Source organism: Apteryx mantelli, chromosome 3 (genome assembly GCF_036417845.1).
Source record: "Apteryx mantelli isolate bAptMan1 chromosome 3, bAptMan1.hap1, whole genome shotgun sequence".
NCBI lineage: Eukaryota > Metazoa > Chordata > Aves > Apterygiformes > Apterygidae > Apteryx > Apteryx mantelli.
The window spans coordinates 55,998,829-56,004,895 of NC_089980.1; positions in this window are offsets into that span (position 1 = coordinate 55,998,829).

Genomic DNA, 6,067 nt, shown 5'->3' on the forward strand with positions numbered 1-6,067 from the left:
AATGTAGTCTTAGAAGTAATCCATGTTCACACTGCCTGCGGCTTTGCCGTCACTGCCCATGGCTGAGCCTTGAGCTATGGCATGCCGGCATTGGCTAGGTGCACCTGGGGTGAGTGGGGGCAGCTGCTGAGTCATCACCCTGATTTGGGGTGCTGCGAGCGATCGCTGCCCAGCCTGATGGGGGTGTGTGTGCATGTGCGTGTGTGTGTGTGTGTCCCCTTTCCACTCAGCATGGCCTGACAGGCTATTCTGCTCTTCTGTGCACCCAAAAAGAAATATGAAACATGCCTTCCTGTATGCTTCAGTAAGCAATTACAACAGTGTGTGTGCTGGCAACTGAAATATCATTATTAGACAACCAACTAAATGCTTTACCAACACAAACAGGAACAGTTTCCAGAGCTGTTATTGCAGGCTCTTGTCAGAGTAATGTATACACTGCTGCATTAATTCATTTATCTGGAGGAAGGGTCATTTTACAAACATAAGGGTGCTCTTAAGATTATTTTCATTCTTTTTTTTTGGACTGCGAAACACCAAGGAGCAGTGTAGGGGAAGAGCCAAACTGCAGCATGCCTTCAAACCCCCAAATCAGAGGAAACCCCTGTGGGAACTCAGATTTACCTGGGAGAATGGCTGCAAGAGCACTCACTGAGCTCTTTGGGGCGCTTATGGTTTTCAGAGGCTTTCGTTAGTGTGTGTTTCAGCATCCTGACCAGGAGCAGGAGGCAATTTTTATTCTTTTCTCACTAAGAATATGCTAGGTTGAAATTACTGTTCCCTAGCTTAAGCAGTAAGCTAAAATGTTATTTCATGCCCTTATGCTTAATATTGAAAAGGGGGAAAAATAAAGTAAGATAAAATAAGATGGACCCTAAACTGCAGCAAACATTTATGCATTTTTCTTAAAAATGATCAACTAAAAACAAAAGCACACAAAATTCTGATTTGTAAGAGGACGGGCTTTTGCTATTTACCTTTGAAACCTCAAAAACTTACAAGGTCTGTCCTTATTTCCTGTAAAAAAAAAAATCCACTGGTGGGTAAAAATTTAAGCTTTGCCTTCTCTTGCTCTCAGAATTACTGGTTTAATAATGTAAAGTGAAGCAATGACATTTCCAAATGTTATTGGCCCTACAGCCACAAATAATGGTGTTAAACACGGCTCCTATGGTGTGCGTAGCTGAGATGTGGAAGCCCTCCACACGGAGGCACCTTTGCCTAAGAAGAGAGGAAGCCACAGAAATCCATGCAGTTCTGCAATGTGCTGGATCAGCTCTTTTCTTTAATTTGTTTTCCTTCTTTTGCAGACTTCAGACATGCAAACAGACCACCATAGACATTCGCATGGGAATTTGGTTCCCACTTTTACACAGAGTTACTGGAGCTAGTCCTGGAAGAGCTGTGATGCAGTTACTGGCACATTGCAGCTCCAAGGAGAGAGACTAAATAAGCTTTAGCAGCCTGGGCAGCATTAATGTAATGCTGCATGGTTCATGCTATCTGTTTTCTAACATCTTTGCATCTTTCTATCAGAATCCAAAAGTGGGAGGGAGTCCAATGAGGCCAACAGTTTTGCTGTTGGGAGTTATGCACCCTTCAAATTAAAGCAGATCTGAAAGCCACATCCTTGTCTCAGGTCTCCAAAACCTTCTGTCTTTTCTGTAACATAGATTATACTTGGAGCGGTGAAAAAGGTTTCTGCCGGCCCAAGAAAGTTGCAGCATTGCCCCTGTTGCTGGCTGTTCGCATGGGAGCTGCCTTTCGGCAGCTAAGATGCCTCATATTGGAAGAAGCTCTTCACCACTGCAACAGAGAAGGAGCCAGTCTGTTTCTCACTGATGAACTGTCCAGGCCGTATACACATAAAACTGCTCCTTGAGTGAGACAGGGTGAAAGTGAAAACCGCCACAGATGATACTCTTCTCAGAGGAACAATGAATAGCAGCCAAAATATGAGCCCTGCTACTTACCCACTGGGGACAAGCAGCTGTGGGCAGAGGGGAGGGATGGAGGTGGCTAGAGGGAGGCTGAGGAGAAGATGAAGGGGAACCCGCACTTGCCCAAGGGCATAGGGATATCCCAGCTTCCCAAACATCTTTCTAGGGCTCTGCTTTTAATTTCACTAAATTGCAGCCTTTTCCAGGCTAGAAGACCACAACTACCTTGCATGGTGCCCCATGAACAATTTGTCTCAGGATCAAAAAGTGTAAGGAGACCTTCAAAATCCCAGTAGAGCAAGCAAAGCTTAGCCTCCCAAGGTCTCACTTAGATGATCCTCAGTGAGTAAATCTTCACTGAGCATAATGCATCAACCTTGCAGTGTTCAAGGGAGGGGGATATTTGGTGGTGAAGCCTTTTGGAACCGAATATTGTGGCCTATCATGGACAGCAGTCGCCAGGCTGCTGTCCTCACTTGTCTTGGGGGAACAGCTTGAAGACTTCAGCGGCTGACCAGCTGGGAAATGCGGAGAAAGTGCAAAATGCCTTCCTGGTGCAAAGGCATCCAGCAGGAGAATATCGCAAAAAATGGATCAGCTCTCAAAACAAAGCTTGCCCCGCCACTTTGACCCAGGGACCAGACTGTACAGGCACAGCCATCCCCGCTCCCCTGCCTTGCAACTCTCAAAAAAGACTCGTCTGAGGTATTCACACTGGGCTGAGAGTCAAGAAATATGTATTCTTGTCCTTGAGATGTTACCAATCTACTGTGTGTAAATCACTTCATCTCTTTGTGTCTGTTTTCTCTTTTTGAGCAGACTCACTCTGTCCTGGCTACTTGCCCTGTAAATTCTTTGGGCAGAGATTACCTCTTACTCTGCACAGGTACCACAGTTGCCTCAATGAAGGACCCAAATCTAATATTGAGTGCCATTATAACCATTATACTCCCTAAAGTATTTTGAGATCCTTTGTCCACACAAAAAATGTGCAGTCATGCATGTATGTACATGTGCACACTGTGCATGGATCATTCTTAAAATGTGATTAAAAATTGCATCTTTCATTGGGAGAGGAAAAAAAGGTTTACAAAAATTTAAAGAAATCTGTATACTCAGGGCGTGCAAACAGAAGCCTTATCAAACCAAATGTAATTATAAGCTGGAACAAAGTAAGATGATAGTGTTAATATAAGCTCATTTGCAGGTAATAAATCATTAGATGCGCTGCATAGATATGCTATGACCAATGCAAAGGCCTCCCTCAGGGGGAAATATTCATGGAGAAGCTTTCCACATTCTGCATACTGGAAGCACTCCTGCTTGCCCCATCGAGACCAGACCAAACTATCACTCAGCAAATGATTGCCCAGAGAGATATGGCCCAAATGTGCCTTCCTGTGCTAGGGTGCGGCTCTCCCTCAGCCTGCTGAATTAACTCCATTTTATGCAAAAGTCATTAGTGCTTCTCCCCCCCCCCCAACCCCCCCCAGCAGCTTGTTCTTGTCTGTCTGACATCCTCAGGGATGAGCCCTGCAGGATAGTGCCTGTGATGGTAACAGGTCTTATGCGAGGGGGTTTATGTTGACTAAGGCCTGTACCTGCTGCTGCAAATCACAGGAAAAAGGAACAGCAGCAGTAACAAAAAACAACAAAAATGGTTTTGCTCTTGCCTTGTGCTCTCCCTGCTGCTCTCTTTCCTGCAGGGAAGGTTGGCGACCAGGCTAGGACCAGCATGGTCCATCACGGACCATTCACAGCAAAGCCGGAGCTGATGCCTACAGTAGCGTCTGGCATGGCCATGGCACCTCAGCTGTGGGCTCTGCCTCAAAGAGCCTTTCTGTGTACAAGGGCAGGATCACAGTGCCATAAGCATAGTTAGTTGGGTGCCCAGCCATGTTTCTACGAAATGAGTCCAGCCTCTGGCCTCCATCAACCCTGCTGGCTGTGGGAGAGCCAGCATGGCCCACGCTGTGCCAGAGGCGTGAGAAAGTGGGAGGCTGACCGTACCCCCTCCCGACGTCACCCTGGTCTGCCCCTGTGAGGAACAGCACATTTCTGAGTTTTCAGAGACAAGCTGAGAGCGGAGCCTCGGTGCACACCAGAGCTGGTCACCAGCTGGCGCTCGGCTCGGCAAGGGCCAGGACAGCACAAGGGCTGAGCTGAGCATGGGGCAGAGGGACCTCCAGCTTGGTGGCAGTGGACTGCTAGCCTAGCATGGCATGTGCCATGTAACTTCACCCCGAGGGAAAAGCCAAGCACGGCTTTGGCTCAGTTTCACTCTGCAAATTTGACCCTAGGGTTAGCCTGGGTGCATGTGGTCCTTGGGTTCTGCACCTGCGCCCTTAGAAATTTCTCCATCGTTCCTCACCGTGAGAACCTGCTGCAGAAGCAGAGATGCCCAATAATCTCTCTCTTTCACCATTTGTACTTTGAACACTATTATTTAAGAGCTTTTTTGCAATCCTCTTTACACAAAAATTGGGCAAGAACTGATTACATCCCTCCTGTTTACCAGCTACTTTTATGGAAAAGTCTTTCCACCCAACAAGGGCAGAAGTCAGGTGTACAGAGAAAACATGAGAAAAATAAAAACCACATACAAAGCCATTCCTTATCAAAGTTACATTAAAACAGTTCAAAAAATTACTTTGCCCAGCCTTTCCCCACCAAAGATAGCACAAGTAAACAAAAGAAAATCAGGCCCAGGGCAGCTTGCCACAGTTCTCACAGGGAGAGGGGAAACTGGTTTAGTACTGTACAGGAACCTGCTTGACACAACATGAGCTCTGTACCCCCTCTTCCCAATTTATTTGCTCTGGAAGAAGTCACTGAGTACTTTGTGTGCTGCAGAAGTGAGAACAGAGAGCAAAGGCCTAGCAGGAGATGAACAGACAAATTTCAGACCCTGGTACCACCGGTTTAGTACATGTATCTTGAGTAGGAGAGAAAAGAAATTGAAAGTGGCTGATTAAAATTAAGAGCCTACCCACAATTTTTGAAAGTTTTTCAATTTTTCCATTGTTCCTAAATGCACTGTGCAAAGGAGCACAGTACAGCAACACCACAGCTGAGGGCTGGTTTGCTAGCTGTGACGTTTCCCTGTGATAGCTCTATTGAAGTCAGGTTTCCAGTTTGTGCCATAGGATGAGCCAGCTTAACCTGGCCTTAGCTCAGACATCACGATTTCCATCACGGGGTGAAGCCAAGCCCTTGAGGAGGACCATAAGAGCTGTGATATGGATCAAGCTCAGGTTCAAGACAATCAGTTGTCTGGGGCTTTCCTGAGATAGCAGTCACATTTGGACCATCATGTTCTGTAACCATGATGGCTGTACCTTCTGTGATTTCATTTAATCTCTTTTTGTACTAATTAATACTTTTGGTCTCTGCAGCATCCTGTGGCAATGACTTCCATGGTTTATATATGAGAAAGAGCATTTATTATTATTTAAATGTACTGCCTGATAATTTACTAGGTACTCACTGATCCTGGCATTGTGAAAAAAAAAGTGAGTAAGGACATCCTGTTTGCCACCTTTGTGCTATTTATCATTTTATGGTTATACTCCCCATCTCGGTGGCCACTTTTCCAGACTGAAGACCCTGGGTCTGCTTAAGCTCTTGGCTGCTCTAGAAAGTTTTCCTTGTGTGTCTCACAAGTGGTCTGCCTTCCAGCTTCACCACTGCCTGCCGTAGCTGCAGCAACCACTGCAACTGCTGATGAAGTGACATTCCCTGTCTCCCTTTTGTCAGATACTCCCACACAGGCATCCTCCTTCTCCTTGTTTTCCAGTCCTTTTCGCAGTGCCTGTTTGTCCTCTCCTTTGGGTGCCGTGTCTGGATCTCATGTTGTCTTCCATTCGCAAAACAAAAGAGAAGGGGAACAGTTACGGATATTGCTGGGGAATAAAGGTTTGCAATTACCAAATTAAATCCACAGGCTGTATAAATGGACTGTTCATGCCTACTTCTCCCTGAAGGTACTTTTGGTCTTAGAAAAAAGAAATCCTCAAGTCTAGTAACTAATGAGGTATGACTATGTACAGACTATTATGTCGGAGTTGGACATATGCAGGTTCACAATCTACGTAGGTTAAAGATGCCAGTTCAATCCATGAAGAGCC